This window comes from Orcinus orca, chromosome 19 (assembly GCF_937001465.1).
Source record: "Orcinus orca chromosome 19, mOrcOrc1.1, whole genome shotgun sequence".
NCBI lineage: Eukaryota > Metazoa > Chordata > Mammalia > Artiodactyla > Delphinidae > Orcinus > Orcinus orca.
This window is the reverse complement of record NC_064577.1, coordinates 61198585-61213384: the sequence shown is the minus strand read 5'-3', so window position 1 is coordinate 61213384 and position 14800 is coordinate 61198585. Positions and strand designations below refer to the sequence as shown.

The window sequence follows — 14800 nt, the reverse complement described above, 5'->3', positions numbered from 1 at the left end:
CCCGCGGCAGGCCCCACCTCCTCAGGCCCCTCCCACCACGGCGCGCGCCGGCGGGGGCGCTCCCCGCCGGCCCGGCCGGCCAGGCGGCCAGAAGGCGGCCCTGGAAGGCAGCCGCACCCCAGACGCTCCCGGGGTGGCTGGCCCGGACCCAGACTCCGCCGCGAGCCCACTTGCCGTCCTTTCGGCCCGCGAGCCCCTCGACCTGCACCTGGCCGCCCCCACCGGCGCCAGGCCCCGGCGCCGCCACCTGTGTGCCGGTGTGTCCCTCCACAGCTCCCTCCGACAAAAGCCCCCCACCCCCACCCCGCCCCGCTGGCGTGTCACCGCGGCCGGGTGCGGGAGCGGGATCGAGGGCAGGGGCCGCTTCCCCGGGCCTGCCGGCCACCAGGGGCGGGGTCCTGAGCTCGGCGGGGGGTGTGGGGGCAAGGGTGGCCTTGCCGGGGCTGAGGGGCCGTGGCGACTCAATGGTGGCTCCCAGTGGCTTCGGGCCAGCTGCCGTCGGGCAGGAGGGCCGGCCCGGGCTGCGGCCGGGCTGCGCCTAGCGCCGCGTGGGCCGGCAGGGCCGATGCCCAAGGGACCGCGGGCCCCGGGCCCTGAAGCCTCCGGGGCCACGTCCCTGTGAGCGACGTGCGGGATCTTGGGCGGGGCGCCAAGCGCCGAAGGGTTTGCTGGGTCACGGCCGCCCTGGGCTGGGAGGTGGTCGCCAAACCCTCCGCCGCCGCCCGATACCCGAGACCTCCGTTCCCCCTGCCTGGGCGGGCCGGCCGCCAGGCTGGCGTTAAGGCGCCAGCGCCAGCGAAACTGGGCCTCAAGAGGCAGCCCGCGGCCCCCGCCCCCGTCTACGGCGATATCACCCTGAACGCGCCCAATCTCGTCTGATCTCGGAAGCTAAGCAGGGTCGGGCCTGGTTAGTACTTGGATGGGAGACCGCCTGGGAATACCGGGTGCTGTAGGCTTTTTGCCTCCCGCTCCGCCCGCCTTCTCCTTTACTCGCCCGCGGCGGGGGCCGCCGGCTCCGCCCCCGCCGGGCCCCGCGGCAGGCCCCACCTCCTCAGGCCCCTCCCACCACGGCGCGCGCCGGCGGGGGCGCTCCCCGCCGGCCCGGCCGGCCAGAAGGCGGCCCTGGAAGGCAGCCGCACCCCAGACGCTCCCGGGGTGGCTGGCCCGGACCCAGACTCCGCCGCGGGCCCACTTGCCGTCCTTTCGGCCCGCGAGCCCCTCGACCTGCACCTGGCCGCCCCCACCGGCGCCCAGCCCCGGCGCCGCCACCTGTGTGCCGGTGTGTCCCTCCACAGCTCCCTCCGACAAAAGCCCCCCACCCCCACCCCGCCCCTCTGGCGTGTCACCGCGGCCGGGTGCGGGAGCGGGATCGAGGGCAGGGGCCGCTTCCCCGGGCCTGCCGGCCACCAGGGGCGGGGTCCTGAGCTCGGCGGGGGGTGTGGGGGCAAGGGTGGCCTTGCCGGGGCTGAGGGGCCGTGGCGACTCAATGGTGGCTCCCAGTGGCTTCGGGCCAGCTGCCGTCGGGCAGGAGGGCCGGCCCGGGCTGCGGCCGGGCTGCGCCTAGCGCCGCGTGGGCCGGCAGGGCCGATGCCCAAGGGACCGCGGGCCCCGGGCCCTGAAGCCTCCGGGGCCACGTCCCTGTGAGCGACGTGCGGGATCTTGGGCGGGGCGCCAAGCGCCGAAGGGTTTGCTGGGTCACGGCCGCCCTGGGCTGGGAGGTGGTCGCCAAACCCTCCGCCGCCGCCCGATACCCGAGACCTCCGTTCCCCCTGCCTGGGCGGGCCGGCCGCCAGGCTGGCGTTAAGGCGCCAGCGCCAGCGAAACTGGGCCTCAAGAGGCAGCCCGCGGCCCCCGCCCCCGTCTACGGCCATACCACCCTGAACGCGCCCGATCTCGTCTGATCTCGGAAGCTAAGCAGGGTCGGGCCTGGTTAGTACTTGGATGGGAGACCGCCTGGGAATACCGGGTGCTGTAGGCTTTTTGCCTCCCGCTCCGCCCGCCTTCTCCTTTACTCGCCCGCGGCGGGGGCCGCCGGCTCCGCCCCCGCCGGGCCCCGCGGCAGGCCCCACCTCCTCAGGCCCCTCCCACCACGGCGCGCGCCGGCGGGGGCGCTCCCCGCCGGCCCGGCCGGCCAGAAGGCGGCCCTGGAAGGCAGCCGCACCCCAGACGCTCCCGGGGTGGCTGGCCCGGACCCAGACTCCGCCGCGGGCCCACTTGCCGTCCTTTCGGCCCGCGAGCCCCTCGACCTGCACCTGGCCGCCCCCACCGGCGCCCAGCCCCGGCGCCGCCACCTGTGTGCCGGTGTGTCCCTCCACAGCTCCCTCCGACAAAAGCCCCCCACCCCCACCCCGCCCCGCTGGCGTGTCACCGCGGCCGGGTGCGGGAGCGGGATCGAGGGCAGGGGCCGCTTCCCCGGGCCTGCCGGCCACCAGGGGCGGGGTCCTGAGCTCGGCGGGGGGTGTGGGGGCAAGGGTGGCCTTGCCGGGGCTGAGGGGCCGTGGCGACTCAATGGTGGCTCCCAGTGGCTTCGGGCCAGCTGCCGTCGGGCAGGAGGGCCGGCCCGGGCTGCGGCCGGGCTGCGCCTAGCGCCGCGTGGGCCGGCAGGGCCGATGCCCAAGGGACCGCGGGCCCCGGGCCCTGAAGCCTCCGGGGCCACGTCCCTGTGAGCGACGTGCGGGATCTTGGGCGGGGCGCCAAGCGCCGAAGGGTTTGCTGGGTCACGGCCGCCCTGGGCTGGGAGGTGGTCGCCAAACCCTCCGCCGCCGCCCGATACCCGAGACCTCCGTTCCCCCTGCCTGGGCGGGCGAGGGGGCCCTGCCGGGGCGGGCCGGCCGCCAGGCTGGCGTTAAGGCGCCAGCGCCAGCGAAACTGGGCCTCAAGAGGCAGCCCGCGGCCCCCGCCCCCGTCTACGGCCATACCACCCTGAACGCGCCCGATCTCGTCTGATCTCGGAAGCTAAGCAGGGTCGGGCCTGGTTAGTACTTGGATGGGAGACCGCCTGGGAATACCGGGTGCTGTAGGCTTTTTGCCTCCCGCTCCGCCCGCCTTCTCCTTTACTCGCCCGCGGCGGGGGCCGCCGGCTCCGCCCCCGCCGGGCCCCGCGGCAGGCCCCACCTCCTCAGGCCCCTCCCACCACGGCGCGCGCCGGCGGGGGCGCTCCCCGCCGGCCCGGCCGGCCAGAAGGCGGCCCTGGAAGGCAGCCGCACCCCAGACGCTCCCGGGGTGGCTGGCCCGGACCCAGACTCCGCCGCGGGCCCACTTGCCGTCCTTTCGGCCCGCGAGCCCCTCGACCTGCACCTGGCCGCCCCCACCGGCGCCCAGCCCCGGCGCCGCCACCTGTGTGCCGGTGTGTCCCTCCACAGCTCCCTCCGACAAAAGCCCCCCACCCCCACCCCGCCCCGCTGGCGTGTCACCGCGGCCGGGTGCGGGAGCGGGATCGAGGGCAGGGGCCGCTTCCCCGGGCCTGCCGGCCACCAGGGGCGGGGTCCTGAGCTCGGCGGGGGGTGTGGGGGCAAGGGTGGCCTTGCCGGGGCTGAGGGGCCGTGGCGACTCAATGGTGGCTCCCAGTGGCTTCGGGCCAGCTGCCGTCGGGCAGGAGGGCCGGCCCGGGCTGCGGCCGGGCTGCGCCTAGCGCCGCGTGGGCCGGCAGGGCCGATGCCCAAGGGACCGCGGGCCCCGGGCCCTGAAGCCTCCGGGGCCACGTCCCTGTGAGCGACGTGCGGGATCTTGGGCGGGGCGCCAAGCGCCGAAGGGTTTGCTGGGTCACGGCCGCCCTGGGCTGGGAGGTGGTCGCCAAACCCTCCGCCGCCGCCCGATACCCGAGACCTCCGTTCCCCCTGCCTGGGCGGGCGAGGGGGCCCTGCCGGGGCGGGCCGGCCGCCAGGCTGGCGTTAAGGCGCCAGCGCCAGCGAAACTGGGCCTCAAGAGGCAGCCCGCGGCCCCCGCCCCCGTCTACGGCCATACCACCCTGAACGCGCCCGATCTCGTCTGATCTCGGAAGCTAAGCAGGGTCGGGCCTGGTTAGTACTTGGATGGGAGACCGCCTGGGAATACCGGGTGCTGTAGGCTTTTTGCCTCCCGCTCCGCCCGCCTTCTCCTTTACTCGCCCGCGGCGGGGGCCGCCGGCTCCGCCCCCGCCGGGCCCCGCGGCAGGCCCCACCTCCTCAGGCCCCTCCCACCACGGCGCGCGCCGGCGGGGGCGCTCCCCGCCGGCCCGGCCGGCCAGAAGGCGGCCCTGGAAGGCAGCCGCACCCCAGACGCTCCCGGGGTGGCTGGCCCGGACCCAGACTCCGCCGCGGGCCCACTTGCCGTCCTTTCGGCCCGCGAGCCCCTCGACCTGCACCTGGCCGCCCCCACCGGCGCCCAGCCCCGGCGCCGCCACCTGTGTGCCGGTGTGTCCCTCCACAGCTCCCTCCGACAAAAGCCCCCCACCCCCACCCCGCCCCGCTGGCGTGTCACCGCGGCCGGGTGCGGGAGCGGGATCGAGGGCAGGGGCCGCTTCCCCGGGCCTGCCGGCCACCAGGGGCGGGGTCCTGAGCTCGGCGGGGGGTGTGGGGGCAAGGGTGGCCTTGCCGGGGCTGAGGGGCCGTGGCGACTCAATGGTGGCTCCCAGTGGCTTCGGGCCAGCTGCCGTCGGGCAGGAGGGCCGGCCCGGGCTGCGGCCGGGCTGCGCCTAGCGCCGCGTGGGCCGGCAGGGCCGATGCCCAAGGGACCGCGGGCCCCGGGCCCTGAAGCCTCCGGGGCCACGTCCCTGTGAGCGACGTGCGGGATCTTGGGCGGGGCGCCAAGCGCCGAAGGGTTTGCTGGGTCACGGCCGCCCTGGGCTGGGAGGTGGTCGCCAAACCCTCCGCCGCCGCCCGATACCCGAGACCTCCGTTCCCCCTGCCTGGGCGGGCGAGGGGGCCCTGCCGGGGCGGGCCGGCCGCCAGGCTGGCGTTAAGGCGCCAGCGCCAGCGAAACTGGGCCTCAAGAGGCAGCCCGCGGCCCCCGCCCCCGTCTACGGCCATACCACCCTGAACGCGCCCGATCTCGTCTGATCTCGGAAGCTAAGCAGGGTCGGGCCTGGTTAGTACTTGGATGGGAGACCGCCTGGGAATACCGGGTGCTGTAGGCTTTTTGCCTCCCGCTCCGCCCGCCTTCTCCTTTACTCGCCCGCGGCGGGGGCCGCCGGCTCCGCCCCCGCCGGGCCCCGCGGCAGGCCCCACCTCCTCAGGCCCCTCCCACCACGGCGCGCGCCGGCGGGGGCGCTCCCCGCCGGCCCGGCCGGCCAGGCGGCCAGAAGGCGGCCCTGGAAGGCGGCCGCACCCCAGACGCTCCCGGGGTGGCTGGCCCGGACCCAGACTCCGCCGCGGGCCCACTTGCCGTCCTTTCGGCCCGCGAGCCCCTCGACCTGCACCTGGCCGCCCCCACCGGCGCCCAGCCCCGGCGCCGCCACCTGTGTGCCGGTGTGTCCCTCCACAGCTCCCTCCGACAAAAGCCCCCCACCCCCACCCCGCCCCGCTGGCGTGTCACCGCGGCCGGGTGCGGGAGCGGGATCGAGGGCAGGGGCCGCTTCCCCGGGCCTGCCGGCCACCAGGGGCGGGGTCCTGAGCTCGGCGGGGGGTGTGGGGGCAAGGGTGGCCTTGCCGGGGCTGAGGGGCCGTGGCGACTCAATGGTGGCTCCCAGTGGCTTCGGGCCAGCTGCCGTCGGGCAGGAGGGCCGGCCCGGGCTGCGGCCGGGCTGCGCCTAGCGCCGCGTGGGCCGGCAGGGCCGATGCCCAAGGGACCGCGGGCCCCGGGCCCTGAAGCCTCCGGGGCCACGTCCCTGTGAGCGACGTGCGGGATCTTGGGCGGGGCGCCAAGCGCCGAAGGGTTTGCTGGGTCACGGCCGCCCTGGGCTGGGAGGTGGTCGCCAAACCCTCCGCCGCCGCCCGATACCCGAGACCTCCGTTCCCCCTGCCTGGGCGGGCGAGGGGGCCCTGCCGGGGCGGGCCGGCCGCCAGGCTGGCGTTAAGGCGCCAGCGCCAGCGAAACTGGGCCTCAAGAGGCAGCCCGCGGCCCCCGCCCCCGTCTACGGCCATACCACCCTGAACGCGCCCGATCTCGTCTGATCTCGGAAGCTAAGCAGGGTCGGGCCTGGTTAGTACTTGGATGGGAGACCGCCTGGGAATACCGGGTGCTGTAGGCTTTTTGCCTCCCGCTCCGCCCGCCTTCTCCTTTACTCGCCCGCGGCGGGGGCCGCCGGCTCCGCCCCCGCCGGACCCCGCGGCAGGCCCCACCTCCTCAGGCCCCTCCCACCACGGCGCGCGCCGGCGGGGGCGCTCCCCGCCGGCCCGGCCGGCCAGGCGGCCAGAAGGCGGCCCTGGAAGGCGGCCGCACCCCAGACGCTCCCGGGGTGGCTGGCCCGGACCCAGACTCCGCCGCGGGCCCACTTGCCGTCCTTTCGGCCCGCGAGCCCCTCGACCTGCACCTGGCCGCCCCCACCGGCGCCCAGCCCTGGCGCCGCCACCTGTGTGCCGGTGTGTCCCTCCACAGCTCCCTCCGACAAAAGCCCCCCACCCCCACCCCGCCCCTCTGGCGTGTCACCGCGGCCGGGTGCGGGAGCGGGATCGAGGGCAGGGGCCGCTTCCCCGGGCCTGCCGGCCACCAGGGGCGGGGTCCTGAGCTCGGCGGGGGGTGTGGGGGCAAGGGTGGCCTTGCCGGGGCTGAGGGGCCGTGGCGACTCAATGGTGGCTCCCAGTGGCTTCGGGCCAGCTGCTGTCGGGCAGGAGGGCCGGCCCGGGCTGCGGCCGGGCTGCGCCTCGCGCCGCGTGGGCCGGCAGGGCCGATGCCCAAGGGACCGCGGGCCCCGGGCCCTGAAGCCTCCGGGGCCACGTCCCTGTGAGCGACGTGCGGGATCTTGGGCGGGGCGCCAAGCGCCGAAGGGTTTGCTGGGTCACGGCCGCCCTGGGCTGGGAGGTGGTCGCCAAACCCTCCGCCGCCGCCCGATACCCGAGACCTCCGTTCCCCCTGCCTGGGCGGGCGAGGGGGCCCTGCCGGGGCGGGCCGGCCGCCAGGCTGGCGTTAAGGCGCCAGCGCCAGCGAAACTGGGCCTCAAGAGGCAGCCCGCGGCCCCCGCCCCCGTCTACGGCCATACCACCCTGAACGCGCCCGATCTCGTCTGATCTCGGAAGCTAAGCAGGGTCGGGCCTGGTTAGTACTTGGATGGGAGACCGCCTGGGAATACCGGGTGCTGTAGGCTTTTTGCCTCCCGCTCCGCCCGCCTTCTCCTTTACTCGCCCGCGGCGGGGGCCGCCGGCTCCGCCCCCGCCGGGCCCCGCGGCAGGCCCCACCTCCTCAGGCCCCTCCCACCACGGCGCGCGCCGGCGGGGGCGCTCCCCGCCGGCCCGGCCGGCCAGAAGGCGGCCCTGGAAGGCAGCCGCACCCCAGACGCTCCCGGGGTGGCTGGCCCGGACCCAGACTCCGCCGCGGGCCCACTTGCCGTCCTTTCGGCCCGCGAGCCCCTCGACCTGCACCTGGCCGCCCCCACCGGCGCCCAGCCCCGGCGCCGCCACCTGTGTGCCGGTGTGTCCCTCCACAGCTCCCTCCGACAAAAGCCCCCCACCCCCACCCCGCCCCGCTGGCGTGTCACCGCGGCCGGGTGCGGGAGCGGGATCGAGGGCAGGGGCCGCTTCCCCGGGCCTGCCGGCCACCAGGGGCGGGGTCCTGAGCTCGGCGGGGGGTGTGGGGGCAAGGGTGGCCTTGCCGGGGCTGAGGGGCCGTGGCGACTCAATGGTGGCTCCCAGTGGCTTCGGGCCAGCTGCCGTCGGGCAGGAGGGCCGGCCCGGGCTGCGGCCGGGCTGCGCCTAGCGCCGCGTGGGCCGGCAGGGCCGATGCCCAAGGGACCGCGGGCCCCGGGCCCTGAAGCCTCCGGGGCCACGTCCCTGTGAGCGACGTGCGGGATCTTGGGCGGGGCGCCAAGCGCCGAAGGGTTTGCTGGGTCACGGCCGCCCTGGGCTGGGAGGTGGTCGCCAAACCCTCCGCCGCCGCCCGATACCCGAGACCTCCGTTCCCCCTGCCTGGGCGGGCGAGGGGGCCCTGCCGGGGCGGGCCGGCCGCCAGGCTGGCGTTAAGGCGCCAGCGCCAGCGAAACTGGGCCTCAAGAGGCAGCCCGCGGCCCCCGCCCCCGTCTACGGCCATACCACCCTGAACGCGCCCGATCTCGTCTGATCTCGGAAGCTAAGCAGGGTCGGGCCTGGTTAGTACTTGGATGGGAGACCGCCTGGGAATACCGGGTGCTGTAGGCTTTTTGCCTCCCGCTCCGCCCGCCTTCTCCTTTACTCGCCCGCGGCGGGGGCCGCCGGCTCCGCCCCCGCCGGGCCCCGCGGCAGGCCCCACCTCCTCAGGCCCCTCCCACCACGGCGCGCGCCGGCGGGGGCGCTCCCCGCCGGCCCGGCCGGCCAGAAGGCGGCCCTGGAAGGCAGCCGCACCCCAGACGCTCCCGGGGTGGCTGGCCCGGACCCAGACTCCGCCGCGGGCCCACTTGCCGTCCTTTCGGCCCGCGAGCCCCTCGACCTGCACCTGGCCGCCCCCACCGGCGCCCAGCCCCGGCGCCGCCACCTGTGTGCCGGTGTGTCCCTCCACAGCTCCCTCCGACAAAAGCCCCCCACCCCCACCCCGCCCCGCTGGCGTGTCACCGCGGCCGGGTGCGGGAGCGGGATCGAGGGCAGGGGCCGCTTCCCCGGGCCTGCCGGCCACCAGGGGCGGGGTCCTGAGCTCGGCGGGGGGTGTGGGGGCAAGGGTGGCCTTGCCGGGGCTGAGGGGCCGTGGCGACTCAATGGTGGCTCCCAGTGGCTTCGGGCCAGCTGCCGTCGGGCAGGAGGGCCGGCCCGGGCTGCGGCCGGGCTGCGCCTAGCGCCGCGTGGGCCGGCAGGGCCGATGCCCAAGGGACCGCGGGCCCCGGGCCCTGAAGCCTCCGGGGCCACGTCCCTGTGAGCGACGTGCGGGATCTTGGGCGGGGCGCCAAGCGCCGAAGGGTTTGCTGGGTCACGGCCGCCCTGGGCTGGGAGGTGGTCGCCAAACCCTCCGCCGCCGCCCGATACCCGAGACCTCCGTTCCCCCTGCCTGGGCGGGCGAGGGGGCCCTGCCGGGGCGGGCCGGCCGCCAGGCTGGCGTTAAGGCGCCAGCGCCAGCGAAACTGGGCCTCAAGAGGCAGCCCGCGGCCCCCGCCCCCGTCTACGGCCATACCACCCTGAACGCGCCCGATCTCGTCTGATCTCGGAAGCTAAGCAGGGTCGGGCCTGGTTAGTACTTGGATGGGAGACCGCCTGGGAATACCGGGTGCTGTAGGCTTTTTGCCTCCCGCTCCGCCCGCCTTCTCCTTTACTCGCCCGCGGCGGGGGCCGCCGGCTCCGCCCCCGCCGGGCCCCGCGGCAGGCCCCACCTCCTCAGGCCCCTCCCACCACGGCGCGCGCCGGCGGGGGCCCTCCCCGCCGGCCCGGCCGGCCAGAAGGCGGCCCTGGAAGGCAGCCGCACCCCAGACGCTCCCGGGGTGGCTGGCCCGGACCCAGACTCCGCCGCGGGCCCACTTGCCGTCCTTTCGGCCCGCGAGCCCCTCGACCTGCACCTGGCCGCCCCCACCGGCGCCCAGCCCCGGCGCCGCCACCTGTGTGCCGGTGTGTCCCTCCACAGCTCCCTCCGACAAAAGCCCCCCACCCCCACCCCGCCCCGCTGGCGTGTCACCGCGGCCGGGTGCGGGAGCGGGATCGAGGGCAGGGGCCGCTTCCCCGGGCCTGCCGGCCACCAGGGGCGGGGTCCTGAGCTCGGCGGGGGGTGTGGGGGCAAGGGTGGCCTTGCCGGGGCTGAGGGGCCGTGGCGACTCAATGGTGGCTCCCAGTGGCTTCGGGCCAGCTGCCGTCGGGCAGGAGGGCCGGCCCGGGCTGCGGCCGGGCTGCGCCTAGCGCCGCGTGGGCCGGCAGGGCCGATGCCCAAGGGACCGCGGGCCCCGGGCCCTGAAGCCTCCGGGGCCACGTCCCTGTGAGCGACGTGCGGGATCTTGGGCGGGGCGCCAAGCGCCGAAGGGTTTGCTGGGTCACGGCCGCCCTGGGCTGGGAGGTGGTCGCCAAACCCTCCGCCGCCGCCCGATACCCGAGACCTCCGTTCCCCCTGCCTGGGCGGGCGAGGGGGCCCTGCCGGGGCGGGCCGGCCGCCAGGCTGGCGTTAAGGCGCCAGCGCCAGCGAAACTGGGCCTCAAGAGGCAGCCCGCGGCCCCCGCCCCCGTCTACGGCCATACCACCCTGAACGCGCCCGATCTCGTCTGATCTCGGAAGCTAAGCAGGGTCGGGCCTGGTTAGTACTTGGATGGGAGACCGCCTGGGAATACCGGGTGCTGTAGGCTTTTTGCCTCCCGCTCCGCCCGCCTTCTCCTTTACTCGCCCGCGGCGGGGGCCGCCGGCTCCGCCCCCGCCGGGCCCCGCGGCAGGCCCCACCTCCTCAGGCCCCTCCCACCACGGCGCGCGCCGGCGGGGGCGCTCCCCGCCGGCCCGGCCGGCCAGAAGGCGGCCCTGGAAGGCAGCCGCACCCCAGACGCTCCCGGGGTGGCTGGCCCGGACCCAGACTCCGCCGCGGGCCCACTTGCCGTCCTTTCGGCCCGCGAGCCCCTCGACCTGCACCTGGCCGCCCCCACCGGCGCCCAGCCCCGGCGCCGCCACCTGTGTGCCGGTGTGTCCCTCCACAGCTCCCTCCGACAAAAGCCCCCCACCCCCACCCCGCCCCGCTGGCGTGTCACCGCGGCCGGGTGCGGGAGCGGGATCGAGGGCAGGGGCCGCTTCCCCGGGCCTGCCGGCCACCAGGGGCGGGGTCCTGAGCTCGGCGGGGGGTGTGGGGGCAAGGGTGGCCTTGCCGGGGCTGAGGGGCCGTGGCGACTCAATGGTGGCTCCCAGTGGCTTCGGGCCAGCTGCCGTCGGGCAGGAGGGCCGGCCCGGGCTGCGGCCGGGCTGCGCCTAGCGCCGCGTGGGCCGGCAGGGCCGATGCCCAAGGGACCGCGGGCCCCGGGCCCTGAAGCCTCCGGGGCCACGTCCCTGTGAGCGACGTGCGGGATCTTGGGCGGGGCGCCAAGCGCCGAAGGGTTTGCTGGGTCACGGCCGCCCTGGGCTGGGAGGTGGTCGCCAAACCCTCCGCCGCCGCCCGATACCCGAGACCTCCGTTCCCCCTGCCTGGGCGGGCGAGGGGGCCCTGCCGGGGCGGGCCGGCCGCCAGGCTGGCGTTAAGGCGCCAGCGCCAGCGAAACTGGGCCTCAAGAGGCAGCCCGCGGCCCCCGCCCCCGTCTACGGCCATACCACCCTGAACGCGCCCGATCTCGTCTGATCTCGGAAGCTAAGCAGGGTCGGGCCTGGTTAGTACTTGGATGGGAGACCGCCTGGGAATACCGGGTGCTGTAGGCTTTTTGCCTCCCGCTCCGCCCGCCTTCTCCTTTACTCGCCCGCGGCGGGGGCCGCCGGCTCCGCCCCCGCCGGGCCCCGCGGCAGGCCCCACCTCCTCAGGCCCCTCCCACCACGGCGCGCGCCGGCGGGGGCGCTCCCCGCCGGCCCGGCCGGCCAGAAGGCGGCCCTGGAAGGCAGCCGCACCCCAGACGCTCCCGGGGTGGCTGGCCCGGACCCAGACTCCGCCGCGGGCCCACTTGCCGTCCTTTCGGCCCGCGAGCCCCTCGACCTGCACCTGGCCGCCCCCACCGGCGCCCAGCCCCGGCGCCGCCACCTGTGTGCCGGTGTGTCCCTCCACAGCTCCCTCCGACAAAAGCCCCCCACCCCCACCCCGCCCCTCTGGCGTGTCACCGCGGCCGGGTGCGGGAGCGGGATCGAGGGCAGGGGCCGCTTCCCCGGGCCTGCCGGCCACCAGGGGCGGGGTCCTGAGCTCGGCGGGGGGTGTGGGGGCAAGGGTGGCCTTGCCGGGGCTGAGGGGCCGTGGCGACTCAATGGTGGCTCCCAGTGGCTTCGGGCCAGCTGCCGTCGGGCAGGAGGGCCGGCCCGGGCTGCGGCCGGGCTGCGCCTAGCGCCGCGTGGGCCGGCAGGGCCGATGCCCAAGGGACCGCGGGCCCCGGGCCCTGAAGCCTCCGGGGCCACGTCCCTGTGAGCGACGTGCGGGATCTTGGGCGGGGCGCCAAGCGCCGAAGGGTTTGCTGGGTCACGGCCGCCCTGGGCTGGGAGGTGGTCGCCAAACCCTCCGCCGCCGCCCGATACCCGAGACCTCCGTTCCCCCTGCCTGGGCGGGCGAGGGGGCCCTGCCGGGGCGGGCCGGCCGCCAGGCTGGCGTTAAGGCGCCAGCGCCAGCGAAACTGGGCCTCAAGAGGCAGCCCGCGGCCCCCGCCCCCGTCTACGGCCATACCACCCTGAACGCGCCCGATCTCGTCTGATCTCGGAAGCTAAGCAGGGTCGGGCCTGGTTAGTACTTGGATGGGAGACCGCCTGGGAATACCGGGTGCTGTAGGCTTTTTGCCTCCCGCTCCGCCCGCCTTCTCCTTTACTCGCCCGCGGCGGGGGCCGCCGGCTCCGCCCCCGCCGGGCCCCGCGGCAGGCCCCACCTCCTCAGGCCCCTCCCACCACGGCGCGCGCCGGCGGGGGCGCTCCCCGCCGGCCCGGCCGGCCAGAAGGCGGCCCTGGAAGGCAGCCGCACCCCAGACGCTCCCGGGGTGGCTGGCCCGGACCCAGACTCCGCCGCGGGCCCACTTGCCGTCCTTTCGGCCCGCGAGCCCCTCGACCTGCACCTGGCCGCCCCCACCGGCGCCCAGCCCCGGCGCCGCCACCTGTGTGCCGGTGTGTCCCTCCACAGCTCCCTCCGACAAAAGCCCCCCACCCCCACCCCGCCCCGCTGGCGTGTCACCGCGGCCGGGTGCGGGAGCGGGATCGAGGGCAGGGGCCGCTTCCCCGGGCCTGCCGGCCACCAGGGGCGGGGTCCTGAGCTCGGCGGGGGGTGTGGGGGCAAGGGTGGCCTTGCCGGGGCTGAGGGGCCGTGGCGACTCAATGGTGGCTCCCAGTGGCTTCGGGCCAGCTGCCGTCGGGCAGGAGGGCCGGCCCGGGCTGCGGCCGGGCTGCGCCTAGCGCCGCGTGGGCCGGCAGGGCCGATGCCCAAGGGACCGCGGGCCCCGGGCCCTGAAGCCTCCGGGGCCACGTCCCTGTGAGCGACGTGCGGGATCTTGGGCGGGGCGCCAAGCGCCGAAGGGTTTGCTGGGTCACGGCCGCCCTGGGCTGGGAGGTGGTCGCCAAACCCTCCGCCGCCGCCCGATACCCGAGACCTCCGTTCCCCCTGCCTGGGCGGGCGAGGGGGCCCTGCCGGGGCGGGCCGGCCGCCAGGCTGGCGTTAAGGCGCCAGCGCCAGCGAAACTGGGCCTCAAGAGGCAGCCCGCGGCCCCCGCCCCCGTCTACGGCCATACCACCCTGAACGCGCCCGATCTCGTCTGATCTCGGAAGCTAAGCAGGGTCGGGCCTGGTTAGTACTTGGATGGGAGACCGCCTGGGAATACCGGGTGCTGTAGGCTTTTTGCCTCCCGCTCCGCCCGCCTTCTCCTTTACTCGCCCGCGGCGGGGGCCGCCGGCTCCGCCCCCGCCGGGCCCCGCGGCAGGCCCCACCTCCTCAGGCCCCTCCCACCACGGCGCGCGCCGGCGGGGGCGCTCCCCGCCGGCCCGGCCGGCCAGGCGGCCAGAAGGCGGCCCTGGAAGGCAGCCGCACCCCAGACGCTCCCGGGGTGGCTGGCCCGGACCCAGACTCCGCCGCGAGCCCACTTGCCGTCCTTTCGGCCCGCGAGCCCCTCGACCTGCACCTGGCCGCCCCCACCGGCGCCAGGCCCCGGCGCCGCCACCTGTGTGCCGGTGTGTCCCTCCACAGCTCCCTCCGACAAAAGCCCCCCACCCCCACCCCGCCCCGCTGGCGTGTCACCGCGGCCGGGTGCGGGAGCGGGATCGAGGGCAGGGGCCGCTTCCCCGGGCCTGCCGGCCACCAGGGGCGGGGTCCTGAGCTCGGCGGGGGGTGTGGGGGCAAGGGTGGCCTTGCCGGGGCTGAGGGGCCGTGGCGACTCAATGGTGGCTCCCAGTGGCTTCGGGCCAGCTGCCGTCGGGCAGGAGGGCCGGCCCGGGCTGCGGCCGGGCTGCGCCTAGCGCCGCGTGGGCCGGCAGGGCCGATGCCCAAGGGACCGCGGGCCCCGGGCCCTGAAGCCTCCGGGGCCACGTCCCTGTGAGCGACGTGCGGGATCTTGGGCGGGGCGCCAAGCGCCGAAGGGTTTGCTGGGTCACGGCCGCCCTGGGCTGGGAGGTGGTCGCCAAACCCTCCGCCGCCGCCCGATACCCGAGACCTCCGTTCCCCCTGCCTGGGCGGGCGAGGGGGCCCTGCCGGGGCGGGCCGGCCGCCAGGCTGGCGTTAAGGCGCCAGCGCCAGCGAAACTGGGCCTCAAGAGGCAGCCCGCGGCCCCCGCCCCCGTCTACGGCCATACCACCCTGAACGCGCCCGATCTCGTCTGATCTCGGAAGCTAAGCAGGGTCGGGCCTGGTTAGTACTTGGATGGGAGACCGCCTGGGAATACCGGGTGCTGTAGGCTTTTTGCCTCCCGCTCCGCCCGCCTTCTCCTTTACTCGCCCGCGGCGGGGGCCGCCGGCTCCGCCCCCGCCGGGCCCCGCGGCAGGCCCCACCTCCTCAGGCCCCTCCCACCACGGCGCGCGCCGGCGGGGGCGCTCCCCGCCGGCCCGGCCGGCCAGAAGGCGGCCCTGGAAGGCAGCCGCACCCCAGACGCTCCCGGGGTGGCTGGCCCGGACCCAGACTCCGCCGCGGGCCCACTTGCCGTCCTTTCGGCCCGCGA

The 14800-nt window shown here is 76.9% G+C and overlaps 14 non-coding genes across 14 annotated transcripts; all 14 read left to right on the top strand.

Annotated features, from left to right (window-relative positions):
• The first annotated feature begins 837 nt into the window (after positions 1–837).
• Positions 838–956, top strand: LOC125962497 (5S ribosomal RNA). Its single transcript, XR_007474018.1, has one exon. It is a non-coding gene; the product is annotated as a 5S ribosomal RNA (ribosomal RNA).
• Positions 957–1859: 903 nt separating this feature from the next.
• LOC125962415 (5S ribosomal RNA) lies at positions 1860–1978 on the top strand. Its single transcript, XR_007473936.1, has one exon. It is a non-coding gene; the product is annotated as a 5S ribosomal RNA (ribosomal RNA).
• Positions 1979–2904: 926 nt separating this feature from the next.
• On the top strand, positions 2905–3023 carry LOC125962414 (5S ribosomal RNA). The gene has a single exon (XR_007473935.1). It is a non-coding gene; the product is annotated as a 5S ribosomal RNA (ribosomal RNA).
• Positions 3024–3949: 926 nt separating this feature from the next.
• LOC125962412 (5S ribosomal RNA) lies at positions 3950–4068 on the top strand. Its single transcript, XR_007473933.1, has one exon. It is a non-coding gene; the product is annotated as a 5S ribosomal RNA (ribosomal RNA).
• Positions 4069–4994: 926 nt separating this feature from the next.
• LOC125962411 (5S ribosomal RNA) lies at positions 4995–5113 on the top strand. Its single transcript, XR_007473932.1, has one exon. It is a non-coding gene; the product is annotated as a 5S ribosomal RNA (ribosomal RNA).
• A 934-nt stretch (positions 5114–6047) lies between these two features.
• On the top strand, positions 6048–6166 carry LOC125962410 (5S ribosomal RNA). Its single transcript, XR_007473931.1, has one exon. It is a non-coding gene; the product is annotated as a 5S ribosomal RNA (ribosomal RNA).
• Positions 6167–7100: 934 nt separating this feature from the next.
• LOC125962409 (5S ribosomal RNA) lies at positions 7101–7219 on the top strand. The gene has a single exon (XR_007473930.1). It is a non-coding gene; the product is annotated as a 5S ribosomal RNA (ribosomal RNA).
• A 926-nt stretch (positions 7220–8145) lies between these two features.
• Positions 8146–8264, top strand: LOC125962408 (5S ribosomal RNA). Its single transcript, XR_007473929.1, has one exon. It is a non-coding gene; the product is annotated as a 5S ribosomal RNA (ribosomal RNA).
• Positions 8265–9190: 926 nt separating this feature from the next.
• LOC125962407 (5S ribosomal RNA) lies at positions 9191–9309 on the top strand. The gene has a single exon (XR_007473928.1). It is a non-coding gene; the product is annotated as a 5S ribosomal RNA (ribosomal RNA).
• Positions 9310–10235: 926 nt separating this feature from the next.
• Positions 10236–10354, top strand: LOC125962406 (5S ribosomal RNA). Its single transcript, XR_007473927.1, has one exon. It is a non-coding gene; the product is annotated as a 5S ribosomal RNA (ribosomal RNA).
• Positions 10355–11280: 926 nt separating this feature from the next.
• Positions 11281–11399, top strand: LOC125962405 (5S ribosomal RNA). The gene has a single exon (XR_007473926.1). It is a non-coding gene; the product is annotated as a 5S ribosomal RNA (ribosomal RNA).
• Positions 11400–12325: 926 nt separating this feature from the next.
• On the top strand, positions 12326–12444 carry LOC125962404 (5S ribosomal RNA). The gene has a single exon (XR_007473925.1). It is a non-coding gene; the product is annotated as a 5S ribosomal RNA (ribosomal RNA).
• A 926-nt stretch (positions 12445–13370) lies between these two features.
• LOC125962403 (5S ribosomal RNA) lies at positions 13371–13489 on the top strand. Its single transcript, XR_007473924.1, has one exon. It is a non-coding gene; the product is annotated as a 5S ribosomal RNA (ribosomal RNA).
• Positions 13490–14423: 934 nt separating this feature from the next.
• On the top strand, positions 14424–14542 carry LOC125962401 (5S ribosomal RNA). Its single transcript, XR_007473922.1, has one exon. It is a non-coding gene; the product is annotated as a 5S ribosomal RNA (ribosomal RNA).
• The last annotated feature ends 258 nt before the right edge of the window (positions 14543–14800 follow it).